Source organism: Chlorocebus sabaeus, chromosome 26 (assembly GCF_047675955.1).
Source record: "Chlorocebus sabaeus isolate Y175 chromosome 26, mChlSab1.0.hap1, whole genome shotgun sequence".
Lineage (NCBI taxonomy): Eukaryota > Metazoa > Chordata > Mammalia > Primates > Cercopithecidae > Chlorocebus > Chlorocebus sabaeus.
In genome coordinates, this window is record NC_132929.1 from 41,391,422 (window position 1) to 41,413,510 (window position 22,089).

At 40.3% G+C, this 22,089-nt stretch overlaps 1 protein-coding gene and 1 pseudogene across 12 annotated transcripts in view; one reads left to right on the plus strand and one right to left on the minus strand.

Moving 5' to 3' along the window:
- The window catches only part of DENND4A (DENN domain containing 4A), a 132,280-nt gene extending 110,239 nt beyond the window's left edge, over positions 1 to 22,041 (minus strand). For 6 of the 12 annotated variants that reach the window (XM_073012252.1, XM_073012250.1, XM_073012245.1 and 3 more), the window contains exon 1: positions 21,761 to 21,876. The gene's annotated coding sequence lies outside the window, so the exon portion shown is untranslated. Of the gene's footprint in view, positions 1 to 21,760 lie in introns of all 12 variants that reach the window. The other 6 variants (XM_073012254.1, XM_073012253.1, XM_008016212.3 and 3 more) reach the window with 3 other exon arrangements.
- Positions 2,481 to 7,089, plus strand: LOC103245460 (large ribosomal subunit protein uL11-like; annotated as a pseudogene).
- Positions 22,042 to 22,089: the final 48 nt, after the last annotated feature.

The following is a 22,089-nucleotide window of genomic DNA, read 5'->3' on the forward strand; positions in this document are numbered from 1 at the left end:
TTTATTTTTGACCACCCAGCATCTGAACTCCCTTTCTGTGTTTAGAAAATTTGCCACTGTATGTATCTTATAAAAACGACTGGGTGTCCGAACCAATCATGAAAGCGGAAAAAGACCAGATATTTGGCCAGGCATGGTGGCTCACACCTATAATCCCAGCATTTTGGGAGGCCAAGGCGGGCGGATCATGAGGTCAGGAGTTTGAGACCAGCCTGACCAATATGGTGAAACTCTGTCTTTACTAAAAATACAAAAATTAGCCGGGCATGGTGGCACCCACCGGTAATCCCAGCTACTCAGGAGGCTGAGGCAGGAGAATCGCTTGATCCTGGGAGGCAGAGGTTGCAGTGAGTCGAGATTGAGCCACTGCACTCCATCCTGGGCGACAGAGTGAGACTCTGTCTCAAAAAAAACAAAAATAAAAAACAACAAAAAAATCCCTGATATCTGCTCTCCCTATTTAGGGACCAAGCACATAGATTGGTCAATTATATGCACTCATGCGGAATTTGAATCTAGAGCTGAAGTAGCAAAAACAGTTTAAGATTCATTCTCAGGGCTGTTTCCACCATATAAGGATACACGAAGTCAGCAGTCTGCCACCCAAAAGTGGGCCCTCACCAGAACCTGACTTTGTTGGCACCCTGATCTCGAATCTCCAGCCTTGAGAACCATGGGAAATCAATTTCTATTGTTTATAAGCAAAAAAAAAAAAAAAAAAAAAAAAAAAAAATCATTCTTAGAGCAGTGATATACAGCACCCAGTGGCAATGCTCCAGCAATGGCATCCAGTGGCATCAACAGTGTGTTCAACAGGAAGAGGATATAGCATAACTTTGGCTATGGTCTAGCCTTGAGGTTTGTTTCATATTTGTTCTCTGAGTCTGGTTCTCCAGTCTTCTAGTCATTTCTGTAAGCCAACCAATATGCTTCCAATAAATTCCTTTTCTTTGTTTCAGCTAACCAGAATTAATTTCTGTCATTTACAACCAATAATCCTAAAATGGTACCTCTAGCATGTGCCAGGCTCTTAAGAACCAGGCACTAAAACACAAAGACAAATGAGACATGACCCTGTCTTACAGGGGTTTAATAGAGAAGGCAGACAAGGAAACAAGCAATATAATACGTGATAAGTCTATAACAGGAGTAATCACAGGAAGCACAAGAAGGACACACAGCTTAGGCTTGAGGAGTCAAAAAAGAAAGACATCATATAAATTCTGAAATATGAGTAGGTGATAGAGGAGAGATGGAAGGGGATTCCACATGAAAGGAGGAACAAGCACAAGGCATATCACCTTTTCTTTACTCATCATCTCCTTCCTAGACAGTATCAAAAGTATATTTGAATATACCTCAATAAAGTTAGAGGGAAACATATTTGAAAGATAAAAGTGACAAAAGGAAGACTGGTCACTTTTGTCACTTTTATCACAAACCTCATGCTTCAAATACCCACACCACCGCTGTCGCCTCCACAAATCTAGCCAAAACTACTTTCCTTCTCTCCTTCTCATCTCAGCCACTTTTCAGAACAGTCAACCTGGGCTTTTACGGTTTTTTCGTTTGTTTTTGGTTGGTTGATTATTTTTAATGGGGTGGAGGAGGAATCATGAATGAGTGGATAAAGGAATTGAAAAGAGAAGTAAAGGTGTTAATCAACTGTAATCAGTGTAGTGAAGCACAAGGCATTCTGCCAACAGCCTGCACTGGTTTTCCTTAACAGTAGGTACAATTTTATGAAGAAAAATACTGATATAAAATGTTTTACTGGCCGGGCGTGGTGGCTCATGCCTGTATTCCCAGCACTTTGGGAGGCCGAGGTTGGCGGATCACTTGAGGTCAGGAGTTCAAGACCAGCTTGGCCAACATGATGAAACCCTGTTTCTACTAAAAATAAAAAAATTGGCCAGGCACGGTGGCTCATGCCTGTAATCCCAGCACTTTGGAAGGCTGAGGAGGGAGGATCACCTGAGCCTGACCAACATGGAGAAATCCCGTTTCAACTAAAAATACAAAATTAGCCAGGTATGGTGGCGCATGCCTGTAATCCCAGCTACTCAGAAGGCTGAGGCAGGAGAATAGCTTCGACCCGGGAGGAAGAGGTTGCAGTGAGCCCAGACTGAGCCACTGCACTCCAGCCTGGGCAACAAGAGTGAAACTCCATCTCAAAAAAACAAAAATAAAAATAAAAAATAAAAAAATTAGCCAGGCATGGTGGTGCACACCTGTAATTCCAGCCACGTGGGAGGCTGAGGCAGGAGAATCGTTTGAACCTGGGAGGCAGAGGTTGCAGTGAGCTGAGATCATGCCACTGCACTCCAGCCTGGGCAACAAAGCGAGACCCTGTCTCAAAAAAATAAAAATTAAATGTTTTATAAAATAACATATATATGCTATTTTCTCTAAAATTATAAAATTGCAGAATGACATTGATTTTAGAGAATATGTTTTAAAATTACATTAGGCTTACACAATGTATCATTTTTGCATTTTTAAAAAAATTTTTATGAATACTTAATAGTTTTACATATATTTACTTTTTTTTTTTTTAGAGACAAGCTTTCACTCTGTTACCCAGGCTGGAATGCAGTGGCACAATTATAGCTCGCCTTAACTTCGAACTCCTTGGCTCAAGCAATCCTTCTGCCTCAGCCTCCCAAGTAGCCACCACACACAGCCCATATGTTTACTTTAATTAAAACTATGCACTTCATAAGCTTTATAAGCTCTACCATTTTCAGTCATCCACTGCATGCATGTTCAGGCTTATACAGGAAAAACTACCATAGAAGGAAACTAACAAACCAACCACTATTAGAAAAACCCCATCTCTACAAAATTTTTTTTAATTAGCTGGGCATGATTGCTCATGCCTGTGGTCCCAGCTACTCAGGAGGCTGAGGTGGGAGGTCTGCTTGAGCCCAGGAGGTCAAGGCTATAGTGAGCTATGATCACACCACTGCACTCCAGCCTGGGGGACAGAGTGACACCCTGCCTCAAAAAGAAAAGAAAAGAGACTGGGCACAGTGGCTCACGCCTATAATCCCAGCACTTTGGGAGGCTGAGGCAGGCGGATCACCTGAGGTCAGGAGTTCGAGACCAGCCTGGCCAACATGGGGAAACCCTGTCTCTACTAAAAATAAAAAATTAGCCAGGCGTGGTGACGCATGCCTGTAATCCCAGCTACTTGGGAGGCTGAGACAGGAGAATCACTCGAACCTGGGAGGTGAAGGTTGCAGTGAGCCAAGATCATGCCACTGCACTCCAGCCTGGGTGACAGACCAAGACTCCCTAAAAAAAAAAAAAAAAAAAAAAAAATGCAATAAAGGAATCTGAAAGCAAATGATCAGTGACATCTCATTCCCAATTCCTAAAATGACATCAAAATTATATAACAAAAAGTAATTTGAGTATTCTACAATGTACAATTGCCTCTTAAAAAAGTCAATCGTTACTACCATATGAAGGACAGGTATGAAAAAAAGTTTTAGTTTAAGTTTCGTTAAGTTAAACAGGGTAAAAATTCACTTCAGTCATACTGAACCATTTACAGTTTCTCCCTTTACACAACTCCATGCCACCTTTGCAAATTCAGTTCCTCCTATCACAATATCTCTATTCCAATGGCCAACTACTATGTAACACCGGAGACCTGCTCTTCGAAGCCTTCCTTACCCTTTTCTCCATGAGAGACTGTCATGGAGACATGTCTCTTTTCTTATGCTTCCAGAGTATCTTGCACATATCTCTACTATGATTATCACATTAATACTCTATTTATTTCTCTGAACATTAATTCTTCTCAACTAGATTATGCATTGAGAGCAAGCAATGTTACACCCCCATCTCTGTAAACATCTGTTCTAGCACACTCCCTGGCAGAGAGTAGGCAATCAATAAATGTTTGCTAAATGAAGAATGATGTGATGTATTAATGGTATTAATATTAGGTTAAAGAAGGTATATATCATCATACACATATGCTCATAAAATAATATGACTCAAACTTCCAATTCTGTATGCGGAAGTTAATCACCTCCATTGTTTTTTTCTTAAAAAAGGGAGACATTTTCAGTCTTCACAATAATCATGTATAGATTGCGGATGAAATAAAGTTTCCTACTATATATAAAACCACTGAGCAGTATCTTTTTCATTTCATAAAAAATCATAATTTTTTTTATCATTAAGTATTCCTTTGTATTCACCACCTTTTAGAAAGTCTATTTACCTACACACCTATCCTCTGAGAATTGTATGCCCTGTATGGGCCTGGAAGCCATGTTTTATGAATCTTTGGCTTCATCGGCCACAGCTGATTAGACATAGATACCTGCCACAAACTGAATTTTCTCCCAGAGGTTCAGAATGAAATCACAGAACCATGAGCGAATATATGAATTTAAAAGTTAGAAGACATGTCCAGCCATGTGCAGTGGTGAAAGACAACATGCAAAGTAAGAAAAATGAAGTGGAAAAGCGGGAAGACTCAGAGATATCATGCTACCCCAGGTAGTAAGAAAATAGCTGCATGGGGCCGGACACGGTGGCCTGTCATCCTAGCATGTTGGAAGGCCGAGGCGGGAGGATCACTTGAGGTCGGGAGTTCGAGGCCAGCCTGGACAACGTGGTGAAACCCCATCTCTACTAAAAATATAAAATGAGCCGGGTGTGGTGGTGTGCGCCTGTAATTCCAGCTACTCAGGAGGCTGAGGCAGGAGAATCACTTGAACCCAGGAAGCAGAGGTTGCAGTGAGCCGAGATTGCACCATTGCACTCTAGCCTGGGCGACAGAGCAAGACTCTGTCTCAAAAAAAAGAAAGAAAAAAAGAAAATAGCTGCCTGGGTTATAAATTTCCAGTTCCTGGTTTCCTTTCCCCTTCATGAGTCTTGTCTGTACTTCTATCAGGTGCTGTGAAAACTCCAGCATCTTTGCCTAATGGGAACTAATTTCCCTTTTTTGGGTAAGCCAGGTTAAATTTTTTTAATCACAAACAATTTTTTTTTTTTTTAGACAGTCTTACTCTGTTGACCAGGCTGGGGTGCAGTGTCATGATCTCAGCCCACTGCAACCTCTATGTCCCAGGTTCAAGCGATTCTCCAGCCTTAGCCTCCCGAGTAGCTGGGATTACAGGCACACACCACCACGTCTGGCTAAGTTTTGTATTTTTAGTAGAGATGGGGTTTCGTCATGTTGGCCGGGCTGGTCTCGAACTGCTGATCTCAAGTGACCTGCCTGCCTCGGCCTTCCAAAGTGCTAGGATTACAGGTGTGAGCCACTGCACTGGGCCACAAACAAAAAATTTGATTAAACCTCAAAAAAGAAAAGCAAAATAACAGTTAATCATAGAAGTGAAAAAAAAGTTTCGTTTAAAAAAACGGCTGTTAGGCCAGGCACGGTGGCTCACGCCTGTAATCCCAACACTTTGGGAGGCCAAAGTGGGCAGATCACGAGGTCAGGAGGTTGAGACCAGCCTGGCCAATAGGGTGAAACCCTGTAGTCCCAGCTACTGGAAGGCTGAGGCAGGAGAAGAGCTTGAACCCGGAGGCGGAGGCTGCAGTGAGCTGAGATTGGGCCAATGCACTCTAGCCTGGGCGACAGAGTGAGACTCCGTATCCAAAAAAAAAAAAAAAAGGCTGTTAAGCTGGTATCTTCAGCTATTCCTCAGCACAATAAAACGAAAAATATTCACCAAACATAGCAGGTTCAAACAATATTCTATGAATCCCACTTCAGTGTAGTTATGAGTATGAATAAAATTCTATTACAAAGTTACGGTGTCCAGAAAAAATGAGAGATTAATAGTGAATTTCTTAGACTTTATCTGAACAAATTATTTTTTAAAGAAAAATAATATCAGTTACTACAATTTTGACCAAAAACGGGGTGAGATTTTTCTTCTCCAGTGATAACACCAGTCTTACCTAACAAGCCAAAGTAACATTCTATAGTTTTCCCCACCCATCTACACCCATTTATCTTAAAAACATGACATTTCAGAGTCCTCAACTAAAATACTCAGTGGTAAAATACAGTGACCTAAAAAAAACAAAAAACAAAAAAAACCATTACCCAATACCACAGTCATTACAGCTATACCTCAGAAATACTGTATGTTAGGTTCCACATCACAACAAAGCCAATATCACAATAAAGGAAGTCACACGAATTTTCTGGTTTCCTAGTGCATATAAAAAGCTATGTTGCAGGCCGGGCATCATGGCTCATGCCTGTAATCCCAGCACTTTGAGAGGCCGAGGCAGGCAGATCACAAGGTCAGGAGATCGAGACCATCCTAGCTAACACAGTGAAACTTTGTCTCTACTAAAAATACAAAATTAGCTGGGCATGGTGGCACACGCCTGTAACCCAGCTACTCAGGAGGCTGAGGCAAGAGAATCACTTGAACCCGGGAGGTGGAGGTTGCAGTGAGCTGAGACCGTGCCACTGCACTCTAGCCTGGGTGACAGAGCGAGACTCCATATCAAAAAAAAAAAAAAAAGCTATGTTGCTTTCAGCTCAGAGGAGGCCAACGTGCAACTTTCTTCAGTTGTTCCAAATCTAAGTTCACCTGACACCAGCTGCCTCCACCATGCCACCAAAGTTCAACCTCAATGAGATCAAAGTTGTATACCTGAGGTGCACCAGGGGCAAACTCAGCACCACATCTGTGCTGGTCCCCAAAGATTGGCTCCCTGGGTCTGTCTCCAAAAATGGTTGGTGACAGTGCCAAGGCAACTGGTGACTGGGTGGGTCTGAGGATAACTATGAAACTGACTGTTCAGAGCAGACAGGCCCAGATTGAGGTGGTACCTTCTGCCTCTGCACTGATCATCAAAGCCCTCAAAGAAGCACCAAGAGACAGAAACAGAAAAACATTAAACGAAGTGGAAATACCACTTTTGATGAGACTGTCAACACTGATTGACAGATGCAGCACCTATCTTTAGCCAAAGAACTCTGGAACCATTAAAGAGATCCTGGGGACTGCCCAGTCTATGGGCTGCAATGCTGATGGCTGCCATCCTCATGGCATCATAGACAACATCAACAGTGGTACGGTGGAATGTCCAGCTAGTTAAGAAGCACAACGAAAAATACTTTAACAAAGGTTCATTTGACAACTAAAAGATAAAAAATATTTATACCATAGTCTAAGCATGCAATTGCATTACATCTAAAAAAAATACATATCTTAATTTTAAAATACTTATGGTAAAAAATGCTAACAATCACGGGAGGCTTCAGCAAGTAGTAATCTATTTGCTGATGGAGGGTCTTGCTAGAGATGTTGATGACTGATCAGTGTAGTGGTGGCTAAAGGTTCAGGGGGCTGTGGCAATTTCTTAACAGAAGACAACAATGAAATCTGCCACATTGATTGACGCTTCCTTTCATGAAAGATTTCTCTGTAGCATGTGATGCTGTTTGGGAGCATTTTACTCACAGTAAAACTTATCCCAGAGTGCTGGGATTACAGGCATGAGCCACCACGCCTGGCTTGTTCCCAGGTTTAAAACAAGACAAACTTACATGTGAAACTGACCAGTCTCACGTAAGTAAAGCTTAGCAAGACTGGGAAAATCTACATGTCAACAGCCAGTCCAGAGATAAAAACAAAACAAATAGTACTTTTATGAAACTTTCCAAGATTACATAGTTAGTTCTAGTATTCAGAAAAAATGAAAAATGTTAAATTTAGACTAAAACAAAGGTTTATGAAAAATTAAACACTGCCATAAAAACGATTTTAGGGTCCCACAAGGTGGTGCATGCCTACAGTTTCAGCTACTCCGAAAAGACTGTTTGAGCCCAGGAATTTGAGGTCGATCTGGGGAATATGGCAAGACCGCATGTCTAGAATAAATAAATAAAAATTAGAAGAAAAAAAAAACCTTTGTTAATCTCAAGATACAAATTCAAGAGAAGGAAAAAGGCCAGGCACAGTGGCTCATGCCTGTAATCCTAGCACTTTGGGAGGCCGAGGTGGGTGGATCGTGTGGATTAGGAGTTCAAGACCACCCTGGCCAACATGGTGAAACCCCCGTCTCTACTAAAAACACAAAACTTAGCCGGGCATGGTGGTGTGCACCTGTAATTCCAGCTACTCGGGAGGCTGAGGCAGGAGAATCACTTGAACCTGGGAGGTAGAGGTTGCAGTGAGCCGAGATTGCACTCCAGCCTGGGAAAAGCAAGACTGTCTCAAAAAAAAAAAAAAAAAAAAAAAAAGAAGCGAAAAAAAAACCCTTTTTTTTTTTTTAAGACAAGAACCTCTGTTGCTGAGGCTGCGGTGTGTGGCACAATCATAGCTCACTGCTGCCTCAAAGTCCTGGGCTCAAGTGATCCTTCCACCTCAGCCTCTACAGGGGAACACTACCATGACTGGTTAGTTGGTGTTTTGTGTGTGTTTGTTTTTGAGAAAGAGTCTCACTCTGTCACCCAGGCTAGAGTGCAGCAGTGCAGTCTCGGCTCACTGCAACCTCTGCCTCCTAGGTTCAAGTAATTCTTGTGCCTCAGTCTGCCAAGTAGCTGGGATTACAGGCATATGCCACCATGCCCAGCTAATTTTTGTATTTTTAGTAGAGATGGGGTTTTGCCATGTTGGCCAGGCTGGGATTACAGGCGTGAGCCACAGTGTCTGGACTATTTATTTATTTTGTTTGTTTTTTATTTTTGGAGAAATGGGGTTTAGCTATGTTGCCCTGCTTCAAACTCCTGGGTTCAAGTGATCCTCCTGTCTTGGCCTCCCAAAGCACTGGGATTACAGGCATGAGCCACCACACCTAGCAGGAAAAAAAAAGGTTAAGCAAAGATTTATTGTAACTGTTTACAATAATGAAAGAAGGCAGAGGTATCAATAATTTTTAATGACATATTGCAGGCTCGAGTGACCTGTCCACCTCGGCCTCCCAAAGTGCTGGGATTACAGGTGTGCACCACCCCGCTAGGCCCATTCTGTGCTCTTGTTCAGCCTTTCTCTATAACATGCCTTCATTTATGCCCGAATAAAAAAATACAATCTTAATACAGCTACTTCCCTCACACCTTAATCCAAAAGAGGAAAGGCTATTTAAATGCTACAGTACAGATTAAATGAAGATTAAAAGTAAGTAAAGGGCATTCCTAGAGTTTAACCAGTGCTATTAATAAGAAAAGTATGCTGAATTTTAAATAAGCAACTAATTAAGTGGTACAATTAAGAAATACTAATCATCGGCCGGGCACGGTGGCTCAAGCCTGTAATCCCAGCACTTTGGGAGGCCGAGACGGGCGGATCACGAGGTCAGGAGATCGAGACCATCCTGGCTAACATGGTGAAACCCCGTCTCTACTAAAAAATAAAAAAAAAACTAGCTGGGCAAGGTGGCGGGCGCCTGTAGTCCCAGCTACTTGGGAGGCTGAGGCAGGAGAATGGCTAAACCCGGGAGGTGGAGCTTGCAGTGAGCAAATATCCGGCCACTGCACTCCAGCCTGGGAGACAGAGCGAGACTCCGTCTCAAAAAAAAAAAAAAAAAAAAAAAGAAATACTAATCATCATTAACACCAATTTTTTTTTTATTATTATACTTTAAGTTCTAGGGTACCTGTGCACAACGTGCAGGTTTGTTACATATGTATAATTTGCCATGTTGGTGTGCTGCACCCATTAACTCGTCATTTACATTAGGTATATCTCCTAATGCTATCCCTCCCTCCTTCCCCCATCCCCACAATAGGCCCTGGTGTGTGATGTTCCCCTTCCTGTGTCCAAGTGATCTCATTGTTCAATTCCCACCTATGAGTTAGAACATGTGGTGTTTGGTTTTCTGTTCTTGCGATAGTTTACTGAGAATGATGGTTTCCAGCTGCATCCATGTCCCTACAAAGGACACGAACTCATCCTTTTTTATGGCTGCATAGTATTCCATGGTGTATATGTGCCACATTTTCTTAATCCAGTCTGTCACTGATGGACATCTGGGTTGATTCCAAGTCTTTGCTACTGTGAATAGTGCCACAATAAACATACGTGTGCATGTGTCTTTACAGCAGCATGATTTATAATCCTTTGTGTACATACCCAGTAATGGGATGGCTGGGTCAAATGGTATTTCTAGTTCTAGATCCTTGAGGAATCGCCACACTGTTTTCCACAATGGATCAACGCCAATTTCAAATTTGTGACAGGATACCAAATGTTGGACCTCTTAGAAAGATTAATGGTCAACTTGCCATGACATTTTCAAAAGCTAGAGTTGTATCTTGCATTTTAAAACCCAGGGTTAGTTGGTTTGTTCTTTCATTCACTAATTCATAGCCTGGTGGAGGAGATATATAAATTAAAATACTTAAGAGCAACAATAGTTATAATAGCTTAGTTACTGAATATTTATTAGTCATAGACACTGTTCTAAGTACTTTACTTGCACTAGCAAACATAAGCTTCACAAACACCTTATGAAGGCATCATTAACTCTATTGACAGGGAAGAAAATGAGGTACACAGAGTTAACACAGTCAAACAGCAAAGTCAGGTTTCAATCCCAGGCAGTCTGGGTCTGGACGCAACTACTTTATCCTGCCTCTCCAATACTATAGTTCATTCCATAAATTCTTACTGAGTGCCATCTCTGGTCTGGGTGCTTGAGCTATAACACAGTTACCAACAGATTATTCCAAGAGGGACCCAATTCCCCAGGTAAGAGTATGGATCTGAGAAGGCATTCTAGAGAAAGTAATGCCCGGCTGAGTCCTAAAAGTTGTAAAGGAGTTAGGTGGGCAAAAAGAAAAAGGAAGGAGGAAACAAAGGCATTCCAGGCAGAAGGACTACATAAGCAATGGTCAACAATCCAGAAACAGTATGTATATTCAGCGAATCATCAAAAAGCAGCTCTGCAGAGCTGGAGTGGAAAGTAGAAGACAGTAATTACTAGAGTTAAGATTAGAGAACCAGGTATAAGCCTAGTCATGGAGAGTTTTAATGATATATTAAAATTTTATCACATTCACAATGGGGAGTCAATAAAGAATTTTCAGGTTTATGTTTCAAATATACCATTCTAGCAATTCTGAGAAGGTGAATCTCAAGGAGATAAAACTGAAGACAGGAAAATCACAAAAAGGTAAGGAAATAGTTCCTAATAAAGCAGAGGTTGGAACAAGGATGCTGGGGAAGTAAATGATTCAAAAATATTTAGGAGATAAATCCAGCAGAATTCAGTAAATAAATGGATGTAAGGAATGAGAGAGAGAGAGAGAGAGAGAGAGAGAGAAGAAATCATGAAGGATTTCAAAGTTTCTTCCTTGGTTGATGAAGTCAACAGTAGTACATGATGTCTTTGAAAGAAAAACTATAGATAGGTAAATAAAGTCCAGTTTGGACAAGAAGAGTTTGAAGTGAAGATGATAAATAAAATAATTGAATCTGATGCTTTGGAAAGAGACTGATGCTAGAAAAAATGGCCTGGGGAGTAATAGGTAGATACACAGTAATTGAAACTATAGGGATAACTGTAGGTTAGGACAACGTGAAGGCTGAGAAGAACAACTGGCCAACTCAGAAACACCACTGTTTATGGGACAGGCAGAGAATACACAAAAGGGGATGGCATGGTGGAAGTTATGGGGCAGAGTTTCTTGAGAAAGTATTATTGTCATTGGTTACTTTACAAGAGCAAGTTTAGTGATATGAGAAAGTAGAAATTAAACGACAGTGGGATAAAGAGTAAATAAGAGAAAAAGGATTTTAGGACCCCACAAGGGCCCTTGTTGTTGATACAGACAACTCTATCAATTTTCTCATCTGCAAAACTGAGACAGTAGGTGACTGTGAATACTAAACAATGCACTACACAGGACCTCACATATAATAAGTGTTACAGGCCCTCATAGACTGTTTTCATCCTTGTTCACTACACCTAGCCACATCACGTGCCTTTCTGCTCTCAAACATCCCAGGCCCCTTTGCATTGCAAGGCTTTGCACTTGATACTCCTCTTTCCTCACTCAGCTCTTCACATTTCTGGTTCCTTCTTGCTTGTCGAGTGTCAATCTCCCAAGAGAGGGTTTCCCCAAGAAGTACTCTAACGACTCTCTTTCGTTCATTCTCTCAGATCACCCTGTTTTACTTCCTTCATAACCCGTACTACTCTTCGAACTTTTCTTGTTTATTTAAAGATAATACGCCAAAGTGATTAAGAGTGCAGGCTCCACAATCAGACTGGTTGCAAACTGCAGCTTTGTCATTTACTAGCAATGTGACCTCAGACAACTTGTTTAACCTCTCTGTGTCTTAACTTCTTCACCTTTAAAATGGGCAAAATAACACACACCCCCCCCCCACCGAAAACAGACAAAAATAAAAATAAAAATAAATGAGTAAAATAATTACCTCATAGACTTCTTGGGGGAGTTAAATTAGCTAAAACATACAAAGTTACTACAGGAATACAGGTATATTTTTAAGTTCTCAAATATTACATATTTAATTACAGTAATCTTAATGTTCTATCAAAGAGCATTTATCAATATGTAACAGATATTACATATTGTAATATCTGTAGCAATAATAATTCTTAGTCCAAATGTAAAGATGTCAACTAACAACCAAATGAAGAAGTGCTATTCTAAGTAAACCTCAGGAAATACTACTGATGGAAGGGATCTTTTTTTTTTTTTTGGCCACAAAAGTCAGGAGGGGAAAAAAAACACATCTGAAGCTAAAGATCTTTAGTTGGGCAAGGGAAATTTTTTATAAGCTTTATATGTAATTACTGTGTAATTTAGATCAATTTATGAAAAAATAAAAATAAAATACAGATATTGGGGAAAAGGTTTGACTTAAGTAACTTTGGGAAACTTGAAACTGGAAACTCTAACAACAAAAAGAACTGTACATAAGCACTGCTCTTTTTTGGTAAAGGCATTTCTCATGGAGATACAGGTTAACAATTCTAAAAGTACTGCACATGGACGATGGGACTGAACAAATAACTTAATGGATGCCAGATGGCGTGAGCCAGATTTCTCACTTTTGGAGATAATAGATAACAGGGTAAAGGTAGAATGAACTATATAGTATTGATAGTCAAAGACATCAGTATGAACTCATGTTTACCTTAATATAGATACAGATAATAGTTATGTATGTGTATACATACATATATTTTCCAGGTCTATACACTGAAAAGGCCTAGAAGTCATGATATTACAACAGCAATGAGCACACTGAGTAACCAGATCTTGGTTTCTAACATGATTCACCAAAAAATAGAACCAGGGATCCTTGGAAAAATGGCTGATTCTAGGGCTGGGGCAGGAAATATACAAGATGAGTCTGGAACTTCTTCTAGTGCCAGAAAGTAAGGAAGTACTCAAAAAACAAAACAATGGAGTATGTCCTGTTGATAGAACAATTTGAGCAACGAAATAAATAAAGTAGTATAGGATTATGACCCCAAGTACAAAATAAACATCTATGAATCCATATATATATAAATGATTGAATAAATATATAAATGGGGAAAAAAAAGACTACCCATAGCAGAAGAATTCCAAATAATTTTATAGACAGTGCCCCTTTAAGAAAATAGAGATAGATCCACTGAGTGTGGTCTGCACTTAGTGACTTGTCTCCAAAAAGAGTATGGGAAAACTTTACAGTAGAGAAACCCGGCAAACACTAGCTCAGCCTGGTGACCAAGGTTAACAATATCAGTGATAAGCCATACTGAGAGTATTTCCCCTTGATATGATGCAATGAGAGTGGCACTTTACCTCTGTGACTGTCCTCTCTCAAACCCATAACCCCAGTCTAACCATGAAGAAAGCATCAGACAAACCCAAACTGAGGGACATTCTATAAAATCCCTGACCAATACTCCTCAAAACTATCAAAGTTATCAAAAACAAGTAAAGTCAGAAATGCCATCACAGCCCAGATAAGGTAAGGAAAGATGTCAACTAAATGTATTGTTGTATTCTGGATAGGATCCTGGAACCAAAAAAGAACCTCAGGTAAAAACGAATGAAATCCAAATAAATGAATTTTAGTTAGTAGTAATGTACCAATATTGGTTCCTTGACGCTGACAAATTTAACATTGAAATGTCAGATATTAGCAATATGACAAGACCTCCATTTCTTACCCCAAAAAAAAAAATAGGGGAAACTGGGTGCAAGGCATACCTTAACTCCCTGTAACTTTTCTGTAAATCTAAACATATTCTATAAGAAAACATTTATTCAAATTGAATAAAAATAGTAAAAATATGGGGAAGTTATTGCCTTAACCAATCTGATTTTAGTCCCTTAAGTCATGTAGAGTGGGCTGGACAAAAACAGAAATACAAGTTGTATTGTGCAAAATAATCTCAACATTGATGAACCACTTACAATACTGTATGTGTAAGTGCCTATAAGTCACTTATAATACTGTATGTGTAAGTACCTATAAGTCATTTTTTTATGTGCACATTTTGATTCCTTAATTGGTAAGCACTTCAGGAGCAGAAAACCCTCCTCCAAGCAGGAGGAGGCCACTCAAATTTGGGACTAAAGCAAAACTGTGGTACTAATTATATTAATAAAACTTCCACCTGGACCAGGCACGGTATCTCATGCCTGTAATCTCAGCACTTTGGGAACCTGAGGTGGGCGGATCACTTGAGGTCAGGAGTTCAAGACCAGCCTGACCAAGATGGTGAAACCCCACCTCTAACAAAAAATGCAAAAATTAGCGAGGCATGGTGGTGTATGCCTGTAGTCCCAGCTACTTGGGAGGGCTGAGGCACAAGAATTGCTTGAACCTGGGAGGCGGAGGTTGCAGTGAGTCACCACTGCACTCCAGCCTGGGTGACGGAACGAGACTCTGTCTCAAAAAAAAAAAAAACAAAAACAAAAACAAAAAATCCATATGACTTTTGTAGTGGTAAATAATTTTTTTTGTTTCTAAATGAAAGCCGAAATACAATGATCAGAAATTTATAAAGTCTGGGCATGGTGGCTCACGATTATAATTCCAGCACTTTGGGGGGCCAAAGCAGTCACATAGTTTGAGACCAGCCCGGGCAACATGGCAAAACCTAGTCTCTACAAGAAAAAAAAAAAAAAAATTAGCCAGGAATGGTGGCACGTGCTTGTAGTCCCAGCTACTCGGGAGGCTGTGGCAGGAGGATCATTTGAGCTCAAGAGGTTGAGGTTGCAGTGAGCCATGATCGCACCATTGCACTCCAACCTGGGTGACAGACCAACATCCTGTCTCTTTAAAAAAAAAAAAAAAAAAAGGCCAGGCGCGGTGGCTCAAGCCTGTAATCCCAGCACTTTGGGAGGCTGAGACGGGCGGATCACGAGGTCAGGAGATCAAGACCATCCTGGCTAACATGGTGAAACCCCGTTTCTACTAAAAAATACAAAAAACTAGCTAGGCGAGGTGGCGGGCACCTGTAGTCCCAGCTACTCAGGAGGCTGAGGCAGGAGAATGGTGTAAACCCGGGAGGCGGAGCTTGCAGTGAGCTGAGATCCGGCCACTGCACTCCAGCCTGGGCGACAGAGCGAGACTCCGTCTCAAAAAAGAAGAAAAAAAAAAGTATTAAATTTCTTTTTGTTGTTATTATGTTGTTTTGTACATGAGACATTTTTATTTTTGAAAAGTTTTAAAAATAAAATTACCAAAAAATGTAGTATACACTCACATACTCATACATAAAGCATTAACATTTTTCATTTTTGCTTCTGATTTATATTTAATAGAAAATAACTATATAATAGTTATCACATTGAATTCTGAAACACTGAAACACTTCCTCATGGTCTCAGAAGAGGAATATAACTAAACATACTTGGAGAAAGTACAATGCAAAGCTCACTATCAACAATATATAGGACAAAATTACAGTAACTTGGGTCCACACTGGGCATTGTTCAAGAGATCTGGAAACTTCAAAAGCCAAATAAAAATAAGTTTTCCTAACATTTGTAACTATCCTGAAAATACCTAAAAACAAACAAAAAAACTTACAAATCAGTAAGAAATCAAAGAATTTGATAACATTAACTGCTGGCAAGGATATGAAAAAACAGAAATTGTCTGCAATATCCTATAAATATCTTATAAAGAGAAAAATATTTATATCCTAGGACCCAGTAATTTTACAGTCAGGTATATGACCTGGAGAAACTATGGCATGTTGCTTCAGGAGCTACAGGAATACTCATGAGACAATGTTTATAATAGATAAAAAATGAAAACAATTTAAATGCTCATCAATAGAGGAAACGATAAATTGTATATATTCCTTCACTGGAACACTATACAGCTGTGTAAATAAGTGAACTAGACCTACGGTATCAACAAAGATTGAGGGCAGAAAAAAATAAAATGAAAAAAGCAAGCTTTAAAATCCATATACCATGACACAATCATATTAACAGCTGCTTAAACTTACTATAACATACTTTTTTTTTTTTTTTTTAGTGCCAGACTCAGTTTTAACTACCTTATATAAATTAGCTTATTTAGGCCAGGCACAGTTGCTCATGCCTGTAATCCCAGCACTCTGAGAGGCCAAGGCAGTAGGATCGCTTGAGCCCAGGAGTTTGAGACCAGCCTGGGCAACATGATGAAACCTAGTCTCTAAAAAGAAAAAAAATAATAATAAAAATAAGTTAAATAAATAAATAAGCTCATTTAATTTTTACAACAATTGTATGAAGTGGACACCTCTATCATCCCTATGTGATAGATGAGGACACTGAGGCATGTAAAGATTAAATAACTTACCTAAGGTCACAAAATTAAGTACCAGAGTCAAGATTCACACCAAGGGAATATGATCTGAAAAGTACTCCAATGTACATGTTCTTCAAAAGCACCCAAAGCAATGCCATGTCATTGTTCATACATACAGTTTATTAAAAAATAAACTAGAAGCATACAAATGAAATTCATTACAACAATTTCCTCTTCAAGGGGAGATGAAGGTAAGGAGAATAAAACTGGGGAGAACAAAAGGGACTTTAACATGATCTGTAATATTCAAGAAAAGTATAAAGTTCTACACTGCTCTTTTAGAATTCAATGTGATAACTACGATATAAATAGTTATTTTAAATTAAATATATATCTGAAGCAAAAATGAAATATGTTAACATTTTATATGTGGGTATGTGGGTGTATACATTTTTGCTATTTATTTTTTAAACTTTTCAAAAATAAAAATCTCTCATCTACAAAACAATATTACAACAAAATTAAGAAATTTAATAAAGTTCTGATCTTCATATTTCAGCTTTCATTTGAAAACAAAAACAGCTAAACTGTGTGAGCTTATGTATGTATATACACTTTAACATACATATGGAAAACGCATTTTTACACAGATCAAGAGAGACAGGTTTTAACAAAGTATGTCAGAAACAGTATCTCTTACTATACATTTTAATGACTCACTATTCTCAGTGAAAATAAAGTATAACACTAGTAGGAAAATTCCCTTGATATCTTTCTACCTCTTTCTTTTTGTCTCTTTTCTCTCTTGCTTTCTACTTGTGATTTTTAACAGAAGGAAGCACAAAGAAGGAACTAAGAAAGTGTCACACATTTTAAAAATAATAACAGCCATAGATGAACATATAGGCAGCCCTTCTAACTATAGGATTCCCAAACCTACAATCAAGTAATGTTTCAAAAATGTATCTGTAAATTTGTTGTCTAGAACTCACAGCACACATTCCTATGAAGAAAGTTACAAAAGCATATGAGCACCAGGAAAAAGATACTGCCTGAGGTGTCAGGCTACTGGCAGAGAAACAGGAAAATCTGAGTACACAATATGTACTGATGGTCCAAAAAGCAAAAAAAAATTCTGACCCAGGGTCTGAGGCCAGAAATCACTATTCATTTATTTACCTTTGTAATCTCAGTAACTAGCAAATTATCTGGCATCTCATAATCAAAGACCATTGCCTACTGACTGACGAAGTAATGTGGAAATGACTAAGTAGAGGAATCCATCAACAGGTGGCACTGTCAACACAGAACAGCTTTGGTGGAAGAAAGAAAAACCTTGGTGAGAAGCAATGTTTAAAGATACAAAAATCCACATATGTAAAACTATTACAAGGTTAGTGCTGGTTATTAAGAGAACGTCTTCATCTAAATTACAAGCTGTGTCTATTATTGTATAATGAAAATAAGCATGATATTTTGGGTTACTTTTGCTAACAATAAACCTTAAGATAATTTTCCTACTGTAGCAATAGTTATTTGGGATTTTCAGTATTTTCTCCTATGACCCTTGAAAATATTTCAATGTCTTTTTCATAATTAAAAGAGTAATAATTGGCTAGGTGCAGTAATCTCAGCACTTTGAGAGGCCAAGGCGGGCAGACTGTTTGGGCTTACGAGTTCAAGACCAGTCTGGGCAACATGGCAAAACCCCGTTTCAAAAAATACAAAAATTAGCCAAGCATGGTGGCGCATGCCTGTAGTCCCAGTTACTTGAGAGGCCGAGGTGGGAGGATGGCGTGAGCCTGGAAGGTGGAGGTTGCAGTGAGCTGAGATTGTACCACTGCACTCCAGCCTGGGTGACAGAACCAGGCCTTGTTTCAAAAAAAAAAAAAAGTAGTAATTATTCAAAACAGAGAAAAGCACAAAAACTAAAATAAAAATTACCTATAATTCTATCACCCAGGGATAGCATCTCTCACTATTTTATATATCTCCTGCAAATCTTTTTGCCATCTATACCTATATGTTTCTTTATATTCTAATTTTTCTCTTAACATTATATTGTACTTTCTTATGTCAGTACATTTTTTAAATGATTTTTAGAAGCTGTATCCACCATACAGATTATCATTAATTTCACCATTCCTATATTATAATGCATTTTGACTATTAAAATTGTTCCACTCTTATAAAATGCTATATAAATTAACCACTTCTTGTTTCTTGTTTTCTGAGACAGGGTCTCACCCTGTTGCCCAGGTTGGAGTGCAGTGGCACAATCATAACTCGCTGCAGACTCAAACTCCTGGGCTCAAGGGATCCTCCTGCCTTGGCCTCCCCAAGGGCTGGAATCACAGGCATGAGCCACCTAATAGGGCCTAAACACTTCTTAAATGTACATTTCTACATTGGTCTTGTAGAATTCAAAGTGATAACTATGATATACAATAATGAAGTGTGGTGTGCTTGACTCCCTCCATCCCCAGCATCCTCCCACAAATTCTACTGAATAAACAATCTATCTGGGGCATTAGATAATAAAATAAAATAAAAAAAGAAAGGAAGAAAAATGTATCAGCTATTCTCAGTCACTCTTCTTCTACCTGTGGTAGGAAAAAGGAAACATCGCACAAAGATAAGTCTCTGACATTGGAGAAGGCAAGAATAACAAGTCAATTTTCCTGCTAGAGCAACTTTTGTTTTCCACCTAGAACAGCGCACCATCAATTTAACTAGGAATAGCACAAGATTTGTTATATACCAAACACCTCTATCTGCATCAGTGCTTTAACTAGGTTTTTGTAGGACATAGAATGCTTCAAAAAATTCTGCAAACAACAAAATATAATGTAACTAATACCACTCAGTGGAAAACCAAGTTTTATAATAGCAATTACACTGGCCGGGTGCGGCAGTTCACGCCTGTAATCTCAGCACTTTGGGAGGCCAAGGCGGGCAGATTGCTTGGGCTCACGAGTTCAAGACCAGTCTGGGCAACATGACGAAATCCCGTCTCAAAAAATACAAAAATTAGCCAAGCACAGTGATGCACGCCTGTAGTCCCAGTTACTTTTATTTTACAATTCTATTAACCCCAGCTAATTTTATTTTACAATTCTGCCATAATTTTTTAAATGAATTAATAAATGTCATGTAGTCTCTTACTTCTTCTAGCCTCCCAATTATACTAAATACTATTCAAGTTACCAGAACTAGGACAACAGTTCCAGGAACTTGAGAATCAATAACTCTTTAAACCAGTGGTAATTCATGTGGAAAAGTTCAGAACAAATCAGCATCAACTTCCTGGCTCTCTTGCACAGACAAAAAACTCATATTGCTTCACCAATTTTCAAAAATGTAAATTTGTGTATATAAGTTTAAAACTTGGGCCAAAATGTATTTATATTTATTCCCAATTTGCGACTGGTATCAAGATCAATTAAATTTCTTAGCAAGTACATTGTCATAAAACTCCACAGTGATCCCAGAATGGAAGGGGCTTAAAAAATAATACAAAACAAAAATTAAACCTCACAGTGAAGTAGGTCTATGTTTAATCATTCAGAAAAAGAAAATTATGTAACATATTATATATAATGATGATAACATATGCTATTCTGGACTCCTACTGAGAGCTGTGGTTCAAAGGGAAACTGTGTAAATGAAGTAAAAATTGCCCATAATGTTTAATGCTGCCCAAAACAAAGTTTTCGAAAAAGAAGCCAAATATAATATTTTATTTTAAGTTCAAACAGGGTTCAAACAGCTCAGAAATTTTGTATACTTAAGTTTTCAAAAGTCGAATCCCAGAACTACTATCAACATAAACTGAATAACTTGCTCAAGAGTCCTTGCTTATTACCCAAATAAGTCCCCCAGAATACTTTTTAAAATAATCCCAAATGTACTACAATAGATTAGTGTAACCGGGGCTACACTGTTTACAGGTGTCTCCACCTCCTCCCCCAAGGAGAGAAGAGGCAGATTAGGGTAAACAGAAAATAGAATGAGACTACATACACACCAAATAACAGCTTGTAATCTTGCAAGACCGCTTCTTTCACATTCGGGCTATTCTTTTCATTAATGTATAATACATTTTAAAGAATAACCTATTCAGAGAGTAATACAATTTCTGCTCTCACGGGTCTCTAGCTGGCTGACACGCGTTTTCTCCTTAAATAAATACATGCCTGTTGACTGATGCCTGTCTTGCTGTTGCAAACAAGAAATAACTGTCCTATAAGACAAAAACCTCTGTGGCTCTAGGCGTAACCATACGTTTGAATTAAAAGCACATTGGAACAACAACAAAAATCTTCCAGCACATCTGTCATTTAAAAGCACGATAATGAAAAGCTGTCGCTGCGACCCAATTTTAGGTCACAAGCTTTTTACTGTTTTTCCTGCCCCCCCCCCCCCAACCTCCAGAAAGCGATAAACTTCAAAGGGAATGGTGGTAACCAGGAACCGTTCCCTTCCCCCACCACACACCATCCCCAAAAAGACTAGAAAAAAAACTGGCCAACTTGGACGCTGGCCGCGCTCACGCAGAACCCGTGCCCGCGGGCCGGGGAAGGCTGGACAGACCCTGGGAGGAAAAGTGGGCCTCCAGGCACCCCGGGCTCCCCCCGCCGCCTGTCTCAGATACCGAGCAGGTGGGATTCCGGGAAGCCACCTCCGACTTACGTAACGGGCTTGTCAAAATCCCAGATCCAGGACCTCCCCCTCCCCGCCCCCACTCGCAAATAACAACAGCCCCAGGCCAGCCTGGAATAGAAAATCTGGAATGAAAACACAGGAACCCCCCACGCGTCCGACGCAGAGGCGCGGGTGCTACTCTCAGCACCGCCACGCCATCCCGGGGCGGACCGAGCCGCGGAGGACCTCCCGGCTCTCAAGAGCTCTCGGGCGGAGGTCGCGGCCATCCGTGCCGCCTCCCCGAGCCCGCCCGCCCCGCTCCCGCGCCCCCGGCTGTCACCTCTCCGGGCCGTGACAGCTCCACCTGCCACCGCTGCCCGGGTCGCCGCCCCCGCACTCACCTCCCAGCTGGCTCTCGAGCGAGCAGCGGATCGAGCTTGAAGAGCCGCGCCGGATTCCCTCACGCGCGGCAGCGGGACACGAGAGGCTGAATGCCGCGGCGCTCTGAGCCCGCTTAGCTCATCCCCAGCCCAGCGCTCCGCCCTCCGCGGCACCCCCGCCCGCCCAGGCCTGCCGTCTCAGTCAGACGGGACTCCCCCTCCCCTCGCGGCCGCCACTGCCTCCGCCTCTTTCTCCGACTCCAGCCGCCGCGAATACCGCTACCGGCGCCATCTTGGCAATGACGGAAGGGGCGGGGGCGGGAATCACGCGCGCGAGTACCAATCGAAGG